Source organism: Spermophilus citellus (assembly GCF_964194105.1).
Source record: "Spermophilus citellus genome assembly, chromosome: 4".
NCBI lineage: Eukaryota > Metazoa > Chordata > Mammalia > Rodentia > Sciuridae > Spermophilus > Spermophilus citellus.
The window spans coordinates 57,034,526-57,060,768 of NC_138185.1; positions in this window are offsets into that span (position 1 = coordinate 57,034,526).

Here is a 26,243-nt window from a genome sequence, read left to right on the forward strand (position 1 = left end):
GGAGGAGTAGGAGAGAAATTATATAAGTGGAAGAAACGATTTATAGTAGAGGGGATGGAGAGAGAGAAGGGGAGGTGAGGGGAGGGGAGGGGAGAGGGGACAGTGGAGAATGGGATAGACAGCAGAATACATCAGTCACTAGAAAGGCAATTTGTAAATCAATGGAAATGTAACTGATGTGACACAGCAATCTGTATACGGGGTAAAAATGGGAGTTCATAACCCACTTGAATCAATCTGTGAAATATGGTATATTAAGAACTATGTAATGTTTTGAACAACCAACAATAAAATAATTTAAAAAAAAAAGATCAACAAATCTTAGAAGAAATGAAAGGAAACAAGATGACAGAAAATAACCAAGTTTCTCCAAGCCAGTGATAAGAGAAAATCTTGAAGGTAACCAGAGGAGAGAAAGTCACTTAGGTACAAAGGAACTTGGTGAGGATAACACCAGATTCCTTGTTAGAACCAATGCCAGTGACAAGATAGTGGAACAATATTTTTAAACTATTGAAAGAAAAGTTCTCAACCTAGAATTCTCTAACAAAAATACCCTTCAAAAATGAAGGACAAATGAAGATGTTTTCAGACATATAAAAGCCAAATGAATGAATCACCAGCAAATCTGCCCTGTATGAACAGGTGAGGGAAATTCTTCAAGCCATGAGGAAAAATCTACTAGGTAGAAATATGAGTCAACATAAAGTAATGAAGAGCATTAGAAATGAAAACCATACTGTTAAATAGATAAGGTACTTTCTTATTGTTTAAATTACACTTTAAAGTTATTTTTTCAGCTTTGAAGTATAATTGAAAAGTGAAAATTACATGTATTTACCTGCAGACAACATGATGTTTTGATATCCATATTCATTGCAAAATTGTTGTCACAGTCAAGCAAATTAACATATCCATCGCATTGCATGGTTATTTATTGTTTTTATTGTGTGGTGAGAGCATTTAAATCCTACTGTCTTAGCAAATGTCAAGTATACAATACAGTATTATTCACTATAGTCATCATTCTGCCTTGTCACCGGTCCATCTTCTTTGAAAGTTACACACTAACAGCAATCATTCCAGAATAGCTCTATATCTACCAAAGATATCTAACTTGTAGTTTAATATAGTTTCAAAAGAAAACTCCAGGGCTGGGAAGGTGACTCAGTGATAGAGCACCTGTCCAGCATGTGGGAGGCTGTGGGTTTGATCCCTAGCACTGTAAAAAAAACAAAACAACAACAAAAACACATCAATCTTAGGTGGGTTAAATACTGAATTTTACTAAATATTTAGGGAAAAAAATTCTTTACACACTAAGAGAAAATTGAAGAGATAAGACTGTTTTGAGGTCAGTACTGTACTGATATCAAAATTAGACAAAGACATTACCAAAAAAAAAGAAAGAAAATTATTCCATTTTATCTATTGGAAATATATGAAGGGATTCTAATTAAAGTTTTATCGTATCAAATCCAGTGATACATAAAAATGAAGAACACAGTGGGGTTACCCCCAGAACCATTCAAGGTTGTTTTAAAATTGGAAAATGTCAATTGATGTCATTCATTATATTAGCAAAATAAGTAAGAAAAACTTTATGATCACATGAATAAATAATAGATAAAATGTTTTAAAAATTCCAGCTCTATTTATGAAAGCTCTCAGCAAACTAGTAATAGAGTAGTAATAGTGGGGGGACTTCTTCAACCTGACAAGAGACATCTACTAAAAATCGCCCAACTAACACACAACTGCTGGGAAGGACTAAATTCTTTCCTAGGATATCAAGAACAAAATGAGGATGTTAGCTCTCAACAGACTTTTAGACTTTTGGGCAATTTTAAAATTCTGCATCGTATTAGAATCTCTTTCTTCTTCAGTGGGATTTCCAAAAAGCTACTAGAATAAATGAGTTTAATGAGGTTGTAAGATACAGAATCAGTGTACAGAACCTAATTGTGTTTCCACATCCTGCCAACAAACAATGGAAATGGGATTAAAATTGAATTCATTCATGATAGCACAAAATATATAAAATACCTGCATCTGAATTGTAGTCTTAAATATAAAAGCTAAATTGCAAAACTTTAAAGAAAAGAGGTGAACATTTTGAAACTTTGACTTAGGCAAAGATTTCTTTAAGAAATCACAAATGCATGATTCATAAAAGAAATAAAAGATACTTGGACTTCATCAAAATTAAAAACTTTTGCTCATCAAATGACACTGTTAACAGAATTGGAAGACAAGCCATAGATATGGAAAAGTATGTGCAAGGCAAATATCTGATGAAGGGTTTCTATCCAGAATATGTAAAGAGCTTTCAAAATTCAATATAAAAACAAATAACTCAAAGAGAAAAAAGCAGAATTAGAATTTGGGTAGGTAGTTCACTGAAGAAGATATATTGATAACAAAGAAGCACATCTACTGGTTCTCGACACCTTTAATCTTTTGAAAATACAAATTAAAAATACAATCAGATAGGATAGCTAAAATTAACACAGACCATATCAAATGTCAGTGAGAATGTGAAGTAAGTAAAACTCAGTTCTAAGAGGCCAGCTGTATTTAAACAGAACAATTATTTTAGAAAGCAATTTGGTAGATTCCTTTGGAGGGAGAGAGTGGGCTGATTGAGAAGGAGGACCAAGGGAAGAATGGAGATGAGGTGGGGGAAAAGAAGGGATTATAAAGAGAAAAAGAAATATTCCCAGATCTGTTCATTATCTTGGTTATAGTCATGTGACTTATACATACCTACATCCACACATATATATCATGATATATAATATATATCTATGTATATTATATACACATAGAATACATATAAATTTGGAAGTCTATATATATATGCATACATACACACACACACACACACACATCCAAATTTTACCCTTTAAATATGAAGTACTTGGTTCGTCAATAATTTTTCGCTTCAGTATTTTATATTCAATAAAGATTTCTCTTTTTGAAAAAATAGCAATGTTTCATCTACTTGATAGTGTATGAGGCAAATCAGACCTTTTCTTTATCTTTGTGTAGCTCCTGGGAATTCCATGGTCCATAGAATATAGAGGAAAGTAAGAGTCCTTCCCTGCTGTGGTTTTTCGCTTCCTTTGTGTACTCTATTGTCCTTCATATGCCCATAATCCAACTTTATTACTTGTTGGAGCTGTTGTCTTTTTATGAGACTTTGTGCACTGTATCTCCAGTTCTCAAGTCTTACGATTGTTAGGTCAACAGAAATTAGCACACAGGCTAACCCTTCCAAAAAATCCTCTGATTTCTACTTTAATTGAGAAGCATAGCATATTAAGTTCTTTAATTGGGTGGTGTCTGGTGAGTGACAGATATGCTCTGTGGGATGTACTGCTGTGCATATCCTGCGCAAAAATGGGCCAAATTGTTGTTAAAACATTTATAACCAAAAGCTTGATTGGAGAAAGATATATTCTGTGCAGGAAGGCCACATTGTCATTTGTTTTAGTATGAATCAATGTTTACATTGAGACTAAGGACAAAGCTTCTATCTTCTCTAAGATAGACAAAATGGAAACTATGTTAACACTAAAGATTTGATTTTTTTGCATTTATTCAGAGATTCAAAATCTAAACTGCTAAAAGAATATTACTTATTCTAATGCATTGAACTATTAACTCACTAATATTTATCTTCTGACATTTCAAAGTATTTTGCTGTTTTAAGCTATTCCTAAATTTTTAAAATCCTTTTAAATGCATTTTTATAACTCTAGAGATATTTTCTCATTGTATTTTCAGTGTTATAATTTTGGAGAAGTATTTGACTTTAAAATGTGAATGGATTCAGAACAAAGTAAGATGATACAAACTCCTGATTTGGTTCCAGTTATTGAGATAATAAGGATCAGAAATGATTTCGAACTTTGTGAGAACTTGGGCAATTTAAAAACTATTAGTGGCCTATATAACTAAAATGAGATCAGCAAGCCGAGTGCTGGATTTGGAGTGAGGTAAATTATGTGCACAGCTTAGCAGCACATCAGACTAGCAAGTGAGTCATTCACCCCTTTGGGTGTATTACTATTTAACAATTCACCCTGGCTTTTAGAGACAGTCACTCAAAGTGTCCCTCTTTAGTATCACATTCTTCCATGTGTGCTTTTCTCTGATTTATATTTATAGCACAATAGATATTGATCATCAATAAAAGTTACAGTAAATAATATCATCACTTGCTTGGTCATTTGATAATTTGTTTGTTTAGCAAATATTTTTGGAGCACATTTCATGGGCCTAAGGTTTCAAGCCAAAGTAATTTTCTTCCATTTATGAAGAGATCTTGTAAAATTGTCTTCATGTATGTTGTTGGAAGGCTCCTCAAATTGGACTTGCATTATTTCCTGGAAATCAGAAAGCACCAACTAAGACAACATATTTTAAGCCCACTGTGCCGAGTACATTTTCTGAAGTTTATGTGGGATCTTACATATTTTTACTGTCTCCATTCTCTCTTAGTTTAGTTGTGCCCCTCCTAATATTTCCTTATATAATAAACAGAGTTTAGAGTAAAAGAGGCAGGAGAAGTGAGTTGTGGGATTTTGCAGTGACAATTTTATGTCTGTATTGTCATTGTGAGTTTTTAGGATCTTAAATACCTTGCATCTAGCATGGCCAACATTATCATAGGCTCCAAGGCTGTTGGACACCCGAGTTCCAAGGATGCTATCAAAATTCAGGTGTGTTTTCTCCAACATTGTGTTAAGTCAGTTTTCCATCATTGTAAAAAATACCTTAAATAATCAATTCATAAAGAGAAAATGTTATTCTGACTCAGTTTTGGATATTCCAGTACATGACTGGTTGGCCAACAGCTTTTGAGATTGGGATGTCTGGCATACATGTCCAGAGTGTATGGCAGAGTAACACTGCTCAGCTCATGGCTGCCAACTGAATGAGAGAAAGAAGAAGGGACCAGAGTCCCACAATCTCCTTTAGGAGTATGCTCCTCAGTGACTTACAGACCTCTCACTAGTTATGACTTCTCAAAGTTTCTACCATCTTCCAATAGTGTTGAACTGTGGACCAACCTTTAACAAATGGCCCTTTGGGGGACAATCCAGATCCAAATTATAGCAAACATCCTACCCTAAGTTAGTAAACTTGGGTGCCTAAATGCCTTATAGCCCAAGGAAAAAACAAAAGCTCTTGTCTTTAAGAACCATAATGTATAGTTTTAATTAATTTATTTGACCTCAAATGTTCCTTCTAGCCATATTTCTCACATTACTAACAAAGAATATGGAATTTAAGTAAGTGTTCATAAATAACATGAGATTGTTATTAAAAAGCAATTTGCATTGCGAAAAAAAAAAGAACCTGTAAACTAATCACAGCAGCAGGCTACAGAGAGTCTTTATTTTAATTTAATTTTCATTCAGATGAAAAATAATTTTATTTTTCTTTTCTTTTTTATTGGTTCTTTTTATTTATACACGACAGACAATAGAATCCATTTTGATATTATTATGCAACCTTGGAATGTATCTTATTCTAATTAGCTCTTCCACAGATGAATGGATAAAGAAAATGTGGTATACGTACACAATGGAGTATTACTCAGCTATAAAGAAGAATGACTTTTGACATTTGCCAGTACATGGATGGATATGGAGATTATCATGCTAAGTGAAATAAACCAGTCCCCCAAAGACAATGTTTGAATATTTTTGCTGATATGTGGAAGCTAACCCACAATAAGGGTTAGGGAGGGGAAGAATAGAAATTCAGTAGATTAGACAAAGGGAAATGAAGGGAAAGGAATTGAATAAGAAAAAGAAAGACATTGGAATGAATCTGACATAGTTTTATAAATATACCACAGTAAATCCTACTATCATTATGTACCTCCACAAGAATGGGGTCCTAATTAGAGAGAGTATTAAATCAGAAGGGGTTGCAGACAAACCCTTGGTGCTCTCCAGGTATTTCCTGGGATGAGACCTATTATAAGGGTTCATGGAAGGTGTAGAAGAGCCTTGTGAGAGGTTTCTGCTAGGTATTGTACAGCACATTGCAGTTCTTATAGTACCCCCTTCTGGGTCATTTTTAGGTAGATACTAAAATAATCATTTTATAGAGCCCAGGATCCTGTTTCCTGGAGTCAGACTTCTGTAAGCCCCATCACTGGCTTGACCTTTTTTCAAGGACTCAATTTCTTCTTCTTTAAAATGAGACTAATGAAAGTACTTATTTTGTAGAGTTGTTGTAAGTAAGAATAGCTTATTTTTGTCAATATTAATTTCTTACAATGTGTCAGATGTTGACTTAGGAACTAGAAGTATAAGGACAAAAGAGTCAGTTCCTAACTTCAGGGAAACCATAGATTAAGGGGAAGACAGATGCTAATAAGCTAAAAATATAATGTGGTCCCTGTAGTATGCTGTTTTTAAGTCCTTTGGGTATAGACTGAGGAAAGGGATAGCTGAATCAAATTGTGGTTCCCTTCCCAGTTTTCCAAGGAATCTCCATACGGCTTTCCATAGTGGTTGCACCAATTTGCAGTCCCTACCAGCAGTGTATGAGTGTGCCTTTTCCCCACATCCTCCCCAACACTTAACTGTTGTTTGTCTTCATAATACCTGCCATTCTGACTGGAGTGAGATGGAATCTTAGAGTGGTTTTGATTTGCATTTCTCTAATTGCTAGTGATGATAACATTTTTTCATGTATTTGTTGATTGATTATACATCATCTTCTAAGAAATGTCTGTTCAGGTCCTTGGCCCATTTGTTAATTGGGTTATTTGGTTTTTTTGTTCTTATCTTTTTGAGTACTTTATATATACCCTAGAGATTAGTGCTCTATCTAATATGTGAGGGGTAAAGATTTGCTCCCAAAATGTAGGCTCTCTATTCACCTCACAGATTTTTTTTTCTGAGAAGAAACTTTTTAGCCACATCAAAGTCTATAGCAGCACAATTCACAATAGCTAAACTGTGGAACCAACCTAGATGCCCTTCAGTAGATGAATGAATTAAAAAATGTGGCATATATACACAATGGAATATTACTCAGCAATAAAAGAGAATAAGTCATGGCATTTGCAGGTAAATGGATGGAGTTAGAAAAGATAATGCTAGGTGAAGTTAGGTAATCCCCAAAAATGAAATGCTGAATGTTTTCTCTGACATAAGAAGGCTGATTCATAGTGGGGTAGGGAGGGGGATCATGGGAGGAATAGACTAACTTTAGATGGGCAGAGGGATAGGAGAGTAAGGGAGGGGGGCAAGGGGTTATAAATGATAGTGGAACTTGATGGACATTACTATCCAAAGTACATGTATGAAGACACAAATCAGTGTGAATATATTTTGTTATACAACCAGAGATATGAAAAACTGTGCTCTATATGTATAATAAGAATTGTAATGCATTCTGCTGTCATATATAAAAAAATCAATTAAAAATATAGTGTGGTAAGTGTGATGATAGCAATAAGGTCTGAGGGCTAGGAAGACTCCTCAAATTGGACTCACATTATGTCCTAGAGATCAGGAAGCACCAACCAAGACAACCTAAGTGGAGAAAGGGTACATAGGTGGGAGAAGGGGTGCAAGGAAATTGAGGTGTTTCTGGGACTGGAAAAAAATTGAGGCAGATCTTTGGGATTGCTGAACAATTGCTTTTGAACTCCTGTTAATATTGCACTTTGACCACTGGTGATGGGCCATTCCTTATGGAGTTAGGAAAGTGACTTCTCCTCACAACAACATAGCCATATTGGCCAGCATGCACTGTCCTATCCAAGGATCCCACAACACCTCTGAATTCTTCTTACTGTTTGTGTCTGGTTCTTTATTGACCCATGCTCAGCTTCTTGGATAGATAATTTTTTGTGTAACACTAGTCAAAAAACTTTGTTTGAAGGGGGATTAATTTCCATTCAGGTAAAATATAATGGTGTTTAGTAACTCAGTGAAAGATGGAAGGTGCTGAATTTTAATCAAGAGAATTTTTTTTCTTTCATTATCCACACGCCAGAGGTAATCCTCATTCTGTCTCTTATTTTATCAGGTATTCACAGTACCAAGTGGTGCTTAGTGTGTGTTATCACCCAGGCCTGATTGCGATTGTAGAGCATGGGAGCCTCTAGTGTCCCTAGGTTTCAAATGTCCTTCTCAAAGTGGTTTGGCCAATGGGTCAAACATAGTTTGCAAATGGTGTATATGCAAGTTTGAAAATATCAGATTAGATGATTGTCCTAGGCCTGGCTTTGAAAAGGGGGATCCACAGCTCTTATTAAAAACACACAATGCAACTTTAGAGGTTTTCTCCAGAGGTTTCAACTAACATTAGATACCAAAACACTCTTTGCTTACATTCTCAAGCATTTCTTGTTAACTAAAATCATTATCTATGGCAGGAAATGGGAGTCCACCACCTTCTAGCAACAGAATATTTTGATAGTTCTCCCATCTTAGAAACATTAACACCCAAGTCTACTGTTCTTGACCCATTTTCTCAGCTAACTACCATCCACTTAGAGCAGAATTTCACAAAATAATTGTCTGGCTTATCTCCCATTCCTTGCCTCCTCTTTTTCCTTACTGGTACTCTAGCCATTCTCTGCCCCAACACTCCACTGAGGTGACTTTTATCAAGATCACTTCCTGTTGCCATGCCTTTGGTTCTCAGTCCTCAATTCAGTTGACCATGAACAGCATTTGATAACTCTTCACATGTCTCCAAGGTACCTCATATTTTCTTGTTTTTTTTTTTTCTTTCATCTCATGATTACTTTTCTTCAGTATCTGCTATAATTTGGTTTAAAAGTTCCCCCAAAGATCCTAGAATTGAATGAAGGCTTGGTCCCTAGTCCATGGCAATATTGAAAAGTAGTAGAACCTATAGAAGGTACAGTCTAGTGGGAGGAAGTTAGCTCATTAAGGGTGTGTTCCTGAAGGGGATATTGAGTCCTCAGTCCCTTACTTCTATCTTTCTATTTTTAATTTTTTTTAGTTGTAGATGGACACAATACCTTTATTTTATTTTTAGGAAGATCAAACCCAGTGCCTTCCACATGCAAGGCAAGTATTTTCACCCTGATCTACTACCCCAGCCCCCCTCCCAGTAGTTGGAAACAGCTGTACCTGTGTTAAAATATCACCAGGTAATTTGGTTCTGGCTCTGTAGATTGATTGAAATATCTCAAATATCTCTAGACATACCATTCACTTTCTGCTCTAGATTTTGACATACTTTAATATTTATAGTGAACACAATCAATAAATAACTTTGGAGATCATACCCCCATTTGATCAAAACTTCCTACAATATTCCTCTAAGTCCCGCACCAGTGGATTCCATAGCTATTTCAAGACTGCAGTCATTTGGCAGGACCACCCCCCAATCACAGAATGTTGTTGGTGTAGTACATACAGATGAGGACACCTGCCATTTGCTTTTCAGGAAAACAGATGATGAAGAAGAAAGATGCTGTTTATGTTAAGGATTTGTAATTTCATCAAACTGTGCTTTAAAATGAATATTTGGATCTTAAAAATGCTCTATTAACTATAGAACCACTGAAATATCTCCATAGTGAAGAAGAAAAGCTCTATTTTCTGTATTAATCAGGGTATTACAGAGCAAGAACAAACATGCACATATGGAATTGGCTGATGTGATTATGGAAGGCTGAGAAGAACTGTGATTTTCTGTCTGCTGTCTGGAGACCCAGGAGAATTAGGCATGTGGTTCCTGTCTTAGTCTGAAGGCCTGTGAGTCAATATTGTAAATCCCAGTATCCCAATTGAAGTACAGATCAATATTCCAGTTAAAAAATAATCAGAAAGAGCAAATTCTTTTTTAACCCACCTTTTGTTCTATTCAGACCTCCAAAGGACTAAATGAGACCCACCCACTTTGAGGAAAGCAACATTCTTTATTTAGCCCACTGTTATTAATCTCATTCAAAACCACTCACAGATACAACCAGAATAAGGTTGAACCACAAATCTTGGCATTCCATGGGCCATTCCAGTCGACGCCTAAATTAACCACCCAAAGTCTATCTCTTGTCCAGGTGCGGTAGCTCATGACTGTAATCCCAGTGACTCATGAGGCTGAGTCAAGAGGATAGCAAGTTTAAAGACAGCCTCAGTTACTTAGCGAGTCCCTAAATAACATTGTGAAACCCTGTTTCAAAATAAAAAAAAATAAAAAGGTCTGAGGATGTGTCTCAAACAAACAAAGTCTACCCTTGTCAACTTGGTATTTATACACTTCTCCTTAAACAATACTTAACCTCTCAATAGAAATAAAAACAAGGTCATACTTTTACAAAACATCGTACAATTGTCCTGTGAACAACTGAAAGTTTTCTAACCTCTTTCCCAAAATAAGAGGTAAAATCTCCAAGTGAGGTTTATTCCTCTCCTTGATATCTTATAACTTAGTATCATGTAGAATTAATGGTACTTAAATAACGTAAGTCAATACATCTTATGTTACATGACAAGGAAATAAGAGAGGGAAGAAAACAAAGGTCTTTGTCTCCATATATGCTCTTAACAACGTAAGTGGAGTATTCATGACAGTTACAGCCCTCTTTCCTGTAACTGGTCATGCAGCCAATCATGTGGTCATAGCTCTCATTTGTAACTACTTTCTTCCACCACTTATTACATCTTGTCTTTGCCTTCAGCAAGCACTTCAGATAGCCCCCATTCTTTACCAGGTGGAGTAATCTTTCATTGTGGAAAGGTCTGGACCCTTAGTAATCTTGCCTGGTTTGAGTGGCGGTAGTTTTCTGTTGTGTCTAGTCAAGGGCATAGCAATGATAAGAGAATTCCAAAGGGATCTCCTGTATTCCAGACATATTCTTTTGTGCCTCCATTGTGGAACAGCATTTCAATTTTCCTTCAGTAGTTGAGATCAATTACTCAAACCAGCACAATAATTCCCTTCTTTGTCTTTTCAGTCAGAAACATGGAGAGTCCCATGTGGGCAGATGGCCTTCTAAACTTGCAGCCCAGTAGAGTCGTTGTAGTGTGTCCTTGTGCAAGTATTCCTCCCTTTGAAGTAAGATTTCTAGATTAGCATAGAAAGCAAAAGTTTTTCTAGTGGCTTCTAGGGGGTCATAGTGAACAGAGTCACTCCCATTTCTACACCTTGATTCCAGAATCCATGAATCTTGTGGGAGAAACATCTGTAAGGAATGCTGATTCAGAGCACATACAGCCTTTTGGATAACATTGCCCCAGCTGCGTAGGCTGTTGCTATCTCTCTGGCATTGTAACTGATGCTTCAAAAACCTCATTCCAAAGTTCTATCAGGCCAGGTGATTCAGGGTGCAGTGGAACATGGAAACCCAGTGAATTCTGTAAGCATAAACACATCACTGCACTTGAGCTGTGAAGTGAGTCCCTTGATCAGAGAAGTGCTTGCTAGAACACCATGATGATGGATCGTTAAGTCCATAGACTATTTTGGGGTGGAAGGAAGGCAAAAACATATCCAGAGTAAGCATCTAGTCTTAAAAGAACAAAATGTGCCCTTTCTATGATGAAATAATTGGTAGTGAACAGTGAGTACTAATATAAACAATATCCAGTATGTGAAGGCAACTTTGGAAATGGGTAATGGGTAGAGGTTGGCAAATAATGTGAAAGCTTATTTGAAGACAACACTAAAAATGTAGTTGAGCTACCAGTAATAAAGATATCAAAAGTACAACTTTGATCAGTAATTTCAGCAGTGGCCGGAAATAGAGATATTATACCTGAAAATCACTGCAAAAGTTTGAACTTATGGGGACAGAGAAAGAGGGGCAGCATGATAGAAAATGTTGGACTTTTTTTCTAGAAGATGGTAACGTGGAGTTATTTTACTGTGAACACTTGATAGCTTTTGGGAAAAGTAGAGAAGGACCCCAGCGTTATTCTGAGATCATCAGGACTTCCAGTCCCAGTACAGACCTAGAATTCACAGCCTATGGGAACAAGATGCCTCTACGTCATTTTCAAAGGGTTTGGCTGCTGCCACCAGAGTTGCTGCATAGGTAGAACCCAGCCAAGCCCTGGGGTGAAGCTACCACCCCAGGGGCTCTAAAGATCTCACAGTATTTAATAGGTCTTGGACTTGCTTGGCATCTGTCACCCCTTTTCCATTTCTCCCTTTTTGAGTGGGGAATTTCTAAACCATGCCTATTCCACCATAACATTTTGTTTGGTTGCAGTTACATAGCTGGAGAGGAATTTTGTCTTAGGATGAATCATACCTCACGTCTCATACATATTTAACGAGGTGATATTTATATGAGACTTTGGGCTTTAGACTTTGGAACTGATACTGGAGTGAGTTAAGAATACAAGATGGAGTTTATGTATTTTGCATGCAAGAAGGAAAAGAATTTTGGGGCCCCAGGACAAAATGTTATGGATTGAATATTTGTGTCCCCTCCAAATACAAATGTTTGAAGCCCTAACCTCAATGTAATGCTATTTGGAAGTGAAACCTTTGAAGATAATTGGGTTTCGATGGAATCACGAAGGTAGAGCACCCATAATGGGGTCAGTGATCATAAAAGAAGAGATAAGAGTGCAGCCATCTACAAGCCAGAAAGACAGCCCTCACTAGAACCAGATAATATTGACAATTTATCTAATTTCCCAGGCTCCCCAAATGGGAAATGCCTGTTGTTTAAGCCATATAGTTTATAGAATTTTGGTGTAGCACCCTGAACAGACTAATACAGATTGTTTTCAGTTTAGGGCAATGATAAATAATATTGTTATAAATATTGTGTATGAGCATTTGTAGAGATGTATTTTCATTCCCTTTGGATATATACCTAGAAGTAGAATTGCTGAGTTACATAAAAGGTTTTATGTTTAACTCTTTGAGATATTTCCAAATTGTTTGATAATGTGGCTTTTACCATTTTACAACTGTATCAACAATGTACAAGAAGTTCCCATTTCTCCACATCCTCACCAAAATATGCTATTATCTATCTTATTCACTAGAACTATTATGTCTCATTATGATTTTGATTTTCATTTTTCGAATGACTAATACTCTTGAACAACTTTTCCAGTGCTTATCAGAAATTTATATAGCTTTGGAGAAACATCAGTTCATGCTTTAGCCCACTTTTGGATTGGCTGTTTGTCTTTTCATTATTGAGTTGTAGGCGCTTTGTGTAAATTCTGTTCAAGTAATGTAAGTTCTTCACCAGGTATGTGATTTGCAAATATTTCTGAGTTTTTTTAAGAGAAACTTGGGGAATGTTTTAGTCAGTTTTTTTAAAATTACTGTGACTGAAAGAGCTGATAAGAACATTTTTAGAAGAGGAAATGTTTATTTGGGGGCTCACAGTCTCAGAGGTCTCAGTCCATAGAAAGCCAGCTCCATTCCTTGGGGCTTCAGGCGAGGCTGAACATTATGGTAGAAGAGTGTAGTAGAGGAAAGTGTCTCAGGACATTATAGCCAGGAAGCAGAGAGAAAGAGCTATGCTCAACAAGAACAAAATATAAATCCCCAACCTCCAGCAACATCCTACATGCCTTCATTTACTCTCAGTTAACCCTATCAGGGGATTAATTTACTGATGGGTTAAGGCTCTCAGAACCTAATCATTACCTTTAAACTTTACTGCAGTGTCTCACACATGAGCTTTTAGGGACACCTCAATCTAAATCATAACAGGGGAGCTACTAAATGTGGGCTCACATGATGGATAGCTTAAGAACATGGGGCAGTTCATGCTAAGACACCCCCAGTCCTTTTCTCACAGGCAGCACTTCTTATAGTAATTTCCAGGTCTGAGCAAAATCAAGCTGTTTATATTATCAAAAGAATCTATCAAACGTCTCTTGTATGCCAGAAACCATGCTTACATTGCTCTTTGCTAGGTTTGAAGGTAGAGGTAGGAAGGAAATGGCTTTATCTACTGGCAACCAAACAAGCCATCCAAGAAAACTCACAGTTGGTAACGAAGAATTTGGTGACACAGAGAGAAAATTATTTCAATATGAATGTGGTATTTATTACTTAGAGACATTTTATTGAAATCTCCTGCAATATGTAGCCTTTAAGGTGTAGAGTAGAGATTACAGGTGCACAAGACAACCTGGTCTATATTTCCTTCAGAGCAGGACTTAAAAATCATTCAGATAATGTATTTGGAAGTTACAACTTTCTTCATTGACTCTGACTTGCTTTAAATACATTTGTTCTTTTATGAAAACAATATTGCTTAAGGCATGAAAAATGTGAGTAGAATCAATTGTGTGAGATAGAAAGCAGTCCAGACTGGTTTCTGGAATGGGAACAAATATCAACGTTGGCATGATGCTTGAAAATATTTTTATAGCAATGAGATCCTTATTTCCTTTAGACAGTGTGTAGCTAACTTTCTTCCCACAGTGTTCTTCCCTTTCTTACTTTATGCCAAGTTGTCATCCAACATCACTGAAAATGAATAGCATCCTAAATAAAATTAGCATTCCAATATGAACATCTTTCTGAATTTCTATCTAGATTTAGAGCCTGATGCATTACTTTCCCACTTTTCTGAATCTCTTTCCCTCATTTATTACATCATCTCTTTTCACTGGGAACATTCTATAGAGCTGGGTACCTCTAATGTCCCAGAGAAACTCTGGAATCCAATAAGATAATCCATGCAAATATTCTCTCTCTTCAGGGGAAACCCAGGCTATCAAAAATATTAGATCAATAAAATTCTATTCCTTTGGTAAAATTTCTATTGTCTTAAATAAAATTTATAGATCATTACTTCCTTCTTCACCTATAAGTTTTAATGTGTACTTTGGAGTGGGAAAGTAGGCAGGTGCTCCAGCACCATATCCATGTAATATCCTCATATTCCAGTGAAGAGGAAAAGGTTGTAATTGTTATGTTGCAATCATATTGCTACATGTGTATGAAAACAACTAAATATGTTTTGACATACAATTCCTGTTGTTTTTGTAGCTGTGAGACATTACCAGCTTTGAATTTTTCACAAAGATAGAATGTAAAAAACAGAGACACTGAGCATCATTATACAGAGATATTTATGCTCAAGTCACCTCTGCACATCATCCCCTCCCTTTGTGCTTCTTCTGTTCTTCTAACTTTTTTATTTTTTTTTTTTTACCATTGATCTACAACTAGTATACTTAGAATTCCCTTGAAGCAGGATTCTCATGAAAATCAAATCAGTTTGGAGCAGAAAAAAAAGGTAAATATTATTCATACTCCTGCCCTGAATTCTTTTAGGTCTTTGGCATTTGTCCAATATTTAATCCCTCTTCTTAAAAGAACTCAAAATTGCTTCTAGATATTGATTTTCATGAACAATACCTATGTGAAGAATATTGAGGATAATTATTCATTCTGTGTTAGATCCAGTAATATTGAAACACAGAAAATACATCCTTAAACTTTACCTTGAGTTGAAAGTGGGTTCTGTTTAAAATATTTTAGTAAAGTGAATCATTTAAAATACAATAAGGGATTTGTATGTTTAGAAGCAGCTAAGATGGATTGTAGGAAGCCATCAAGTGCTGTAGTTCAGTGTTAGTAAAGTGCCTCATGTTGGGTTCATTCTGTGAGTATGACACAGAGCACATCATTTGGATATTAAGCATGGTGCTCCTGTCTGTGCTGTGATGGATGCTCCCCGTGCCCATAGTGGAGGTGTGTGTGTGTGTGTGTGTGTGTGTGTGTGTGTCCCCTCAGGGTTTGAGATAAGGAGGGATAAGTTTAGAAGTGAAATCATTGGGTTAAAAATTCTCAAAACTTGGGGTCACCTGCTGGTCCCTTTCCTCTCCATCTAGTGATTTACAGGAGCTGGGTGGACCTTGGGGTGAAAGCTTTTTCACGCTGAGCCTGTGCTAGAAACCAGTCAGGCTGAAAGTAGGATCTGATGGCCATCTCAAAGCAGGGGTAGTCATTGATTTTATTGAACTAACATATTCCCTGTGATACACCTGGTGGAAGAGAGGGTTTCATATTCTTGGACTTGTGGGGTACTACATATCTTTCTACATCTAGGTCTATGTCTATGTCTACATATATATTATGATCTAACTATAGACTCCCTCTCATCTTAGATATATCTGTTTCCTAAAATTTCTTTCAAAGAGCCTGTTCATATCCTATCACCTTGTATCTCCACTTCCCTGTATCAAGTACCTCCACTGCTTGTACTGAAAGAAAGGAGTTCTAAAATCCCTATCTTCTTAATACAGCTTATAAGCACCACCTGTTAAGAATTTAGCCTCAGGCTAATGGTACCACTCTTTACTCACATTTTTCTGGTACCTAATAAAGCAGGAGTGGGTTTAAGGAAATGGTGATGCTCTGGTTGTTTTATGCTCGAATTCGGGATCCCCAAAGACCACCAGAGACCCAAGATCGATGTAAGCAGCAAAGAGGTGTTTATTGTGAGCTAGCTTGGTCCTCTGCACACACACAGCAACTGGTGACGCTGAGAGGCCCCGAGCCCGGGGTTTGTAGCATTTTTATACATTTCTTTGGAGAAGGCAGGGACCCCCACATACATCATAGCCTCTTCTAGCAAATCATCACACACCGCAGGAAAATCAAATAACAACTCTAAAACATGATTAGCACATTCACTGGCGGGAACAAGTTGGGTAGGGGTGATTGGTCAGTACAAAAGGGGTATTCGTTTGAACTGATTGGTTTAAGCCAAGAGGGGTGTACGTGCTGAACTACATGGTTTCCCAACTTGTTATCAACCACCATAAACTACTGGGAGGGTCATCTGGCATCTTAGGTATTTCCCTGTCTCATGCTGATTGGTGGCTGCTAGGGGGTTGCTATGGATCTCCACCTAGCCTGACTGAGTCAGGGACACCTGGCACAGCAGATCTCTCCTGTTATTTGTAGATAAACAACTTAGCAGGGTGGGAATGTGCCTAGGAGTGCTCTGTGGGTTTTTCCAAGGACAAAGACCATGTCCCTTCCTTGGACAGCTTTGCTCTGAGATAGAGGCTGGTTTTTCAGTTGCAGTTCTCTTTATTTACTAAAGAGATCTATACCCTGACTCACCTAAAATCTTGCCCTGTCAGATTCATTTACTTCCTGAGTAAACAGGTCTAGTACCTTAACAGGAAGTCATGTGACCTGATTAACATAATGTTGAACAAGCTCATAAAATAACTTTTTGGAAATAATTTTTGAGTTTTTAACCCCTTACTGAGTTTATTTATGCTACCAAGGGCTCCAATTAGTGGAAAATGTCTTGTTAGGGCTTATATGTGTGGTGTCCCCCACAAACTCATGTGCAAGCCAATACAAGAAAGTTTAGAAGTGAAATCATTGGGTTAAAAAGACTTAACCTTACATTTATCTACTTGAATAGATTAACTAACTGGGCAGTAACTATGGGAAAGTAGCGTGTGGCTAGATGAAGTGGGTCAGTGGGAGTGTGCCTTTGAGATACACATTTTGTCCCTGGTGAGAACTCTCTCTTTGCTTCCTGATTGACATGCCCTGAGATGCTTTTCTTCCCCCACATCCTTCCACCCTGGTGTTCGTCCTCATCTCAGTCCCAGAGCAGTGGAATTGGCCAACTATGGGCTGGGATCTCTGAAACTATGAGCCTCAAATAAACTTTTCCTCTTCTATGTTTTTGTCAGGTGTTTTGGTCACAGTGATGGAACACCTGACTAACATGTATCTTTTACACGCCCAGAATGAAAGGATTCTTACTGATAATAAAATGTCCACATAGTTGTGATATGTGATATGGGGGATACTTTTTAGTTTATCCTTCTACATATGAGTGCCATGACCTACTTCAAGTGTTTAGAGCATAACAGGTTACTTTGTTTTCTCATTTTGAAGCTAGTCCCTTGTGAATCCTCAAGTACAGAGAAGCACGAAGTTGATCTCCAAAGACCCAGCCTTCTGTCTTCATTTGTGCAAGAATCCAGGAGGAACGTATTCTGTAGAGACCAGAGCTGTTCCTGATCCTTTTCTAGAGATAAGTGAAGATTCTAATCAGTTGGGTACCACAGCCTTATTGTCCTGGTCTTGGTTGCCATTTCTTTGCAGCATCAGGAAGGCATGAGGTTGACTACAGAAATCACCGAGTTTCTTTGCTAACAGGTGGTTCTCTCATTAGTGTCCTACTTGGCCAGGGGTGTGCTATCTTGGTCATTTCCAGTCATAGCCCTTCATGTGATACTCACTTGCCTCACCAACCATTAATGATTGACTACCTACCCTCATTTCATTTCTACAAACTCACTGTCTGTCCTATGCTTTGAACCCACAAGGCTTATTAGCTCCTTAGAATGTTTGCACAGATTCTTTCTCTGCAGGAAAAGGTTTTTCCACAATAGTTATGTGTCTCAATGTCTTTGAGTGCCCTCTTGTCAGGCATGGTACCACCCAATGTTAACTGACTGCATAGCATGTGCTGCCATTTGATATGCACATTTATTTTTTATTGTTTACTATTTATGTCTCTCAATAGTAGGCAAGCTTCTTGGAAATTTGGACTTCATCTTTCTTTTTTAACCTTTCTATTTTCAGTTTGGAGAGACTTGCCTGGTATAGAGTAGATCACCTCAATGACAAAACTGTCTTCTGATGTAGCAAGATAAAGTTTTAAAAATTGAGAAAAAACGTCTATTTTCCTTTCCCACTTGCCTCTTGGCTTGTCTGGGTACAGAATTCAGTTGGCCATGATAATGGAAAGCATTGCAGCATGGTGTTCTAGTTTATATTGTCTGTGTTAAGAAGTCTGGTGACATTCTGATTCCCAATTCTTTGAAACTTACCTGATTTTTAATTTTTTTCCTTCTTTTCAAGGAAATGTTCCAGTTACACAAAATATTATATATAACAATATGAAAATACCACATCCCCACCACCAAGCTTTAAAACAAACAGCATAAGTCACAGCACAAACTGAAATTCCATACACACCCCTCCCAATGTCATTTCTTTATGTTTTCTACTGTCTATATTCTTGGAAAAGGTTATCACAATTGATGTTTTAATCTTGAATGACTTCTTACTTTTAATCCATGAGAATATATCCCCAAACAATATGTAATGCATTGCATATACTATGCAGTAATTACGTGTGTTTAAACTTCATATATGTGATTATTTTGCATTATTTCTGAAGCTAGCTTTTTCTCTCCATATGTTTTTGAGATTTATTTATTCTGACACATACAGTTCTACTTAATTTTATTTTCCTTCAGTTAAAAGACATGAGTCTCTACTGATTAGATCACTGACTAGGTATATGAATGAATGGCCCACCAAACTAGCTATGGTAATGAATGAACTAGAACTGACACTAAGTCACCTCATTATAACATTTTAGAATGCCAGGGGTGAGATCTTAAAAGCCTTCAGGCAAAATTACTGAGTCACACAGTGCCCTGGACATCTGTCAGTCTTAAAATTGATTCCTGCTCATCTAGCGTAAGAATTAAAACCAATAATCAATAAATGAGATGGAATCAAACTAAAAAGTTTCTTCTCAGCAAAAGAAACAATATGTGAGGTGAACAGAGAGGCTACATCCTGGGAGCAAATTTTTATCCCTCACACTTCAGATAGAGCACTAATCTCTAGGGTATATAAAGAACTCAAAAAGATAAGCACCAAAAAACCAAATAAACCAATCAACAAATGGGCCAAGGACCTGAACAGACACTTCTCAGAAGAGGATATATAATCAATCAATAAATATATGAAAAATGTTCATCATCTTTAGCAATTAGAGAAATGCAAATCAAAACTACTCTAAGATATCATCTCACTCCAGTCAGAATGGCAGCTGTTATAAAGACAAACAAAAATAAGTTGCAAATTGGTGCAGCCATTATGGAAAGCAGTATGGAGATTCCTTGGAAAATTGGGAATAGAACCACCATTTGACCCAGCTATCCCTCTCCTCAGACTATACCCAAAGGACTTAAAAACAGCATACTATAGGGACACAGCCACATCAATGTTTATAGCAGCACAATTCACAGTAGCTAAACTGTGGAACCAACCTAGATGCACTTCAGTGGATGAATGGATAAAAAATGTGGCATATATACACAATGAAAATTTTTTTTAGAGAGAGAGAGAGAATTTTTTAATATTTATTTTTTTAGTTTTTGGCAGACTGAACATATTTATTTGTATGTGGTGCTGAGGATCAAACCCAGTGCCGCGCACATCCCAGGCGAGCGCGCTACCACTTGAGCCACATCCCCAGCCCAACACAATGAAATTTTACTCAGCAATAAGAGAATAAAATCGTGGCATTTGCAGGTAAATGGATGAAGTTAGAGAAAATAATGCTAAGTGAAGCTGGCCAATTCTCCCCCCCAAAAAATGCTGAATGTTTTCTCTGATATAAGGAGGCTGATTCATAGTGGAGTAGGGAGGGGGAGCATGGGAGGAGTAGAAGAATTCTAGATAGGGCAGAGGGATGGGAGGGAAAGGGAGGGAGCAGGGGATTAGCAAGGATGTTGGAATGTGATGGACATCATTACCCCAAGTACATGTATGAAGACACAAATTGGTGTTGACATACTTTATATACAATCAGATATATGAAAAATTGGGCTGTATGTGTGTAATAAGAATTATAATGCATTCCACTGTCATTTATTCTTTTAAAAATCTATTTTAAAAAAAGAACCCATTCAAGAAGAATCGAGCTTGTGTATGCTGCTGCCTCCTTGTTCTTCCAACTTTTATTCCATCCAAGCCATCATCCTATTGGATGGTGTTGGGTGTTGTCCGTGCTTACAGAGGGTTTTCATTTCAATTGGTTATGCCACATGCCAATCATTCCTAGACACACCCTTGCTGACACACCCATAAGCCTCTTAATCCTTGGCATCTCTTAATTCAATCAAGTTAAGAAATCAAATTAACCATTACAGATGTTGAAATAATAATGAAAAATTTTTTTCCTAAAAGTTTACTTTTTAAAATACCATTGTTACATTGAGGCAGTCTGTAACAATAACAAGTTTGCTGCCTCAAGGACTCTAATAAGGGTACAGGATACTCTCATTGAGCCCCTGGACAATCCCTGTGGTTTTGTTGTCTTTTGAGGCCTGGTGGTTATGCTGCCTTTGAATAGTAAAACCAAGCCAGAGTTGTGTGATTCAAAGACCGTTCTCATAGCCAAAAGTTGTGGGTCCTTAAGAAACTGAGTTTTACAAATGAATGGATAGAAAAAATATGGTTCCTTCAACCAATAAAATACTGTGCATGCTAAAAATGGAGTACTAATATGTGCTATAATGAGGATGGAACTCATAAACATGCTAAGTGAAAGAAGCCAGACACTAAAGGTCACACAGTGTATGATTTTCTTCATATGAAATGTGCAGAATAGACAAATCCATGGGGACAGGAAGTAGATTAATGACTGTCAGGGGCCATGAGAGGAGGAGAATAAGGAATGACTACTTCATGGGTTGACTCCTTAATTGAGTGGTGGAAATGTTTTGGAACTAGGTAAATTTGCATAGCACTGTATTGTACTACAGTGCACTGAAATGTATATTTGCAATGCTTAACTTTGTCATTTGAATTTCACCTCAATGAAAAAAAAAAGGATAAACTTTAGTTTCTTTTACTGTAAAGTGATTCCTGAACTTCCATGTCTCCATGTTAAATTGTCATGTCTGTCATGTAATTTTACTTTGGGGCCCTTTTAATAAAATGAGATGGCATTTTTGCACAGTTTTCTTAATTGTATATAACATGAAGTTGTAAAAGAGACAATTTAGAACATGCAGATATAATTGTGTATATTGCATATATAAGTGTGAGTACATATATACACGTATAGTTGTGGTAAGGTTGAGGATAGAGGATGAGACTGTATTCTGTTATTTACCAAGTCATACATATGGAAAAATCCTGTAAGTGGACCTTGCCCAGAAAGGAACCAGCTAGAGTCACAAACATGATTCTGTGCTTTTTGACGTTGCTGGTAGCTCTGGGATCCGGTTTAGGATCTCTGAAGCCTATTCAGGAATGAAGCCTATTGGTGCTTCTGTGTCTTTTCCTCCTTACAGGGGTCTATTTCAGTACACTATTTCTCTAGCTTAGAGTCCTGTGGTAAGTCTCCTCTTTTGGAAAGCATTTGGAAAGTATGTTGTTTGGCATTTGAGGATGTAGCACAGAATATGGGAGCTCTTTAATGAATTTAACATCAGGGTCTAGAATACCATTTTTATGGTTTGGATATGAGGGGTTTCCCAAAAGCTTATGTGTAAGACAATACAATGACTTCAGAGGTGAAATGATTGGGTTATGAGAGCCTTAAGCTAATCAGTGTGTTAATTCACTTATAATTATTAACTAGTTGGCAACTGTAGGCAGGTAAGGTGTGGGTGGAAGAGGTGGATCTCTGGTGGGTATGCCTTTTGGGGCTTATATTTTGTCCCTGGCGAGTGGTGGAGGTTTGTCTCTACTTCCTGATTGTCATGTCCTGAGACAATCTGCCACACATAGGGCACAGATCAATAGAGCAGGCTGGCTATGGAGTGAGACCTCTGAAGCCATGAGTCCTGAATAAGCTTTCCTCTTCTAAAATTGTTCTTGTCATGTCTTTTTGTCCCAGCAGAGAAAAAGTTGACTGAAAAAAAAATTCAGTGTAATAATATTTCAAACATTCTGGGACATTCTAAACTAGTGCATGCAGTGAATCATGTTTTCTACCTAAGTTGATCCATTCAGTATTTCAAATGATAGTTCACTGAACACCAACTATACACTAGAAACTTTAGGGAGATGAAAGAAAATGGGTACCATACTGCACTTTACACAGAGCAGGTGCATATTCTTTATTACCCAAAGTTTTCCTTTTCCAAATATTTCTGAAATCTAGAATTGCTCAACAGAAACAGCTTCCACTTACATAATAGAGCTATCTCAAAACATGAATAGTTCCAAGTAATAGAAAACCAAATCACTGATCTCAAATGAAAACATTTTATACACCATAATTCATATCAGCATACTGAAATCCTTAGATTTTCAGCATACATGGCATATTATTAAATGTTCAACTGTGGATGAACAGTGAAGAACTTATTAGTACCGAATGCAGGTAACTGCATCAGTTTCGCAAATATTGTCTGCCTCCTTTGAACTAATTCCCCAATAGGAAATGACTGGTCCTAGAAGTAATTGGTTATGCCTGTCTGTGGGCCAGAATTGAGACTTCCAGCTAGCTTCTCCGCAAGTGGGCTCGTCTTACCCTTGAAACAGCATTTTCATCATGCAATTTTGTCTTTTTACATTCTCGTGTTAAATATTTAAATATAGAAAGACATCCATGTAGTGCAGGTATTCAAAACACAGTTAGAAGTGGACAGGAAAACTCACACTTTCCCCTTAGGGAGTAATTTTGATCAGATAATATTTAGTGCTCCGCTAAATACTAAGTGGCACTTGCAAGCAAATTCCCTTTTTGTCAAGGAGATAGATTTTAATTTTCCAGTCTTAACAAGAGAGAATGGTTTGATCCCCTGACAGTTTGGGGGTTCGTTTTTTCTAGTTGGCTGCAGAATGAAGAAGGTGACAGCAGCTCCAGGTCCCCTGGCAGGTACAGGAGCTTCGAATCACTTCTCCCAATTACGGCTCCTTGAGGATGCCATCAATATGCGCCAGTGGTTTCTCACTATTTTTTTTTTTTTAGCCAGAAGCAAATGAATATATTATCTGTCAGCAGCAAGACATGGGGCAAATGGATCTATGAGTCGTGGGTGATTGGGATTCCACGCGTGCGTGGGGGTGTGACTATACTTCAGAACTCATTTTCACTGCTGCTGACATACAAGACAGTCCTCGGAGACCTGTCTATCAAACTGCAACATGCTTTGCAGAAAAATTAGATTACTCATGCTCAGACAGAGGGGGTGACGGCAATTTAGAATAGCCCCTTAAATACCAATTACAGTTGTGTTTACAAAGCAAATTAATACCACGTGAAGGACATTGTTAGCACTGGCTACTCTGGCTGTGTATGAACATGGTTTCTCACTAGTATTTGAAAGCTCATGAAGATACGCAGCCTCATACATGCGCATGCACATGCACACACACTCACATTTCCTCCCCCTTTTAAATTTAATTTCAATAATGCTGAAAGGTTCAATTTATTTCTTTAATTAACAATGGGTACTGTTTTAACTATTGGGATATGACTCGATTTGCCACTGATTGAATGAATACCTATTATACATATCCAAATACCCATTCTAAGTGAGAAATTTGCAGGTGGATTCTCTTTGTCACAGCAGATGCCAAGGCAAGGCTTCCTGGTCTCATGGCAGGGATGCATTGCTGGGCTGTGCATTTCATTGACAGTATTTGCATAGTTTCTGAAGACAACAGATAGGTAAAAATCCATACAGTGAACACAATGCAGTTATGTGTGCAGGCTTGCCAATAAAATCTAATTACAATAAAATTAGAAATTAGTGAATCATTTAATGAAAAACTATATATCACAGGTAAAGTGACATCTCACAGAAGAAAAACGGAGAAGAGGTCTGGGAAGAAAGATTTGTAAAAGAAAACAGAAAAGCACACAGTGACTCTTGGCTGAAAATAGACTCCGGTGCAGGGGGAGGTTGAGTATTTCCCAGCACTTCATGGAGGGCTTTTCACAGCACTAGATAATGAAAGAGGCTGGCTGGGATAAGATTTCCCTTCTCATAATAACATGACAGTGCTAGGCTCTTTGAAACTCCCTGAGTATGTTCTGGAATGCTAATTGAGCATTTGGATGCCCATCTAGTGGGGTATTTATTTGGATTTATTTTGCAGCAGCTCAGTGGCAAATCTGCCTGATTCTTAGATCAGTGTAAGAATCATGACGATTTCTTTGATGTACAACTCCCCAGATAGTGGCTCTTACAGCTTAGCACCAAATTTTCTTCATGTTTCCACATTTTGGTATTTTTCTGTATATGATGCTGCATAAATTTGTTTACCCAGCATTCTGTCATCCAAGAAACTCAATTTTTGTGAGTTTTATTGGGATCAGTGGTGTTCATCACTGTAACTCCGAAGTAATTTTTTGAATCATGTAGCATTATATAATAGGCTGTGGAGGTGGGGATGAGGGGGCCTCTGGTGTGTTGAGATAGAGCAGCATTTGAAGGGTCACAGCAGTGTCCAGCAATATTAAGCTGCAGCTTAATGAATAAGACCTCCTTGTCCACCTAAGGAATCCTTTCTCACTCATATTTCTTCATCCTTTATGCATGCATCCAGCTCCTGTGATCTGAGTGTGGACATCTATCAGACACCATGGCGACAGAAATAGATGAAACTCAGGCTGCTAGTATATAGATCCTCCATATAGCACAGAGCAGACTCATGCTCCTGCAGTCACAAAACACTGGTCGTGGTTCATAGCATGAGCACATAGGGTGGACACCTAAACTGGCAGAGGCTTCAAGGAAGAAGGGACTGGCTTCCTGATGGATATTGTGCTTAAATTGATTGTAAAATCTTGAACAGAGATCAAGTGGGGAAAGAGTTGGAGGTAGACAGAAGAGGAAGAGCCAAAGTCTAGGGATGTGACCCAGAATAATGTCTGCTGGGATCTATAGGAGTTTGGTGTTGCTGGAGGACCAGATTCACAAAGAAGATGCTGGAGTGTTACATATGTGTGTGGGGTAGATCAAAGGGGTCCTTGTATCACATTAAGTAATTGCACCTCATTCTGAGCCCATGGGATATCATGTAGGGTTTTACATAGTGGCCTATCATGGTCAATTTTTGTTTGTTTTAGATTGGAATTTTCTGTAACTTTCTTTTTGGCTGAAGAATGTCTTATTTTTCTTGTTGGCCAAATGCAATCTTAGGAGGGGATCTACCCCATGGGGCAGAGAGCAGGGGAGCTTTACTGTTTGAAGTGGCTTTGAGGGCTGTGAGCTTCTGGCATTGCTTTTGCCAAGTCCCTAGATTTTGATGTCCTAGCCCACTGTCTGGACCTTTGCATATGGCTGTTTTATAAACTCTGTTTTATAAAGGTGACACCTGAAATAGGCTGTTGAGGGTAGGACTGAGGAGAGGGAATTATTTAAGAATTTTAGAAAGAAAAACTGGCAGATGTTGCAGGGAGCCTTAGGAATACAGAGTCTGTGTTTGATTCCATTATTTCAGCAATTGAGAAAGTGGAGGGTCCTGCTGCTTGGCCCTGGGTGGAGACT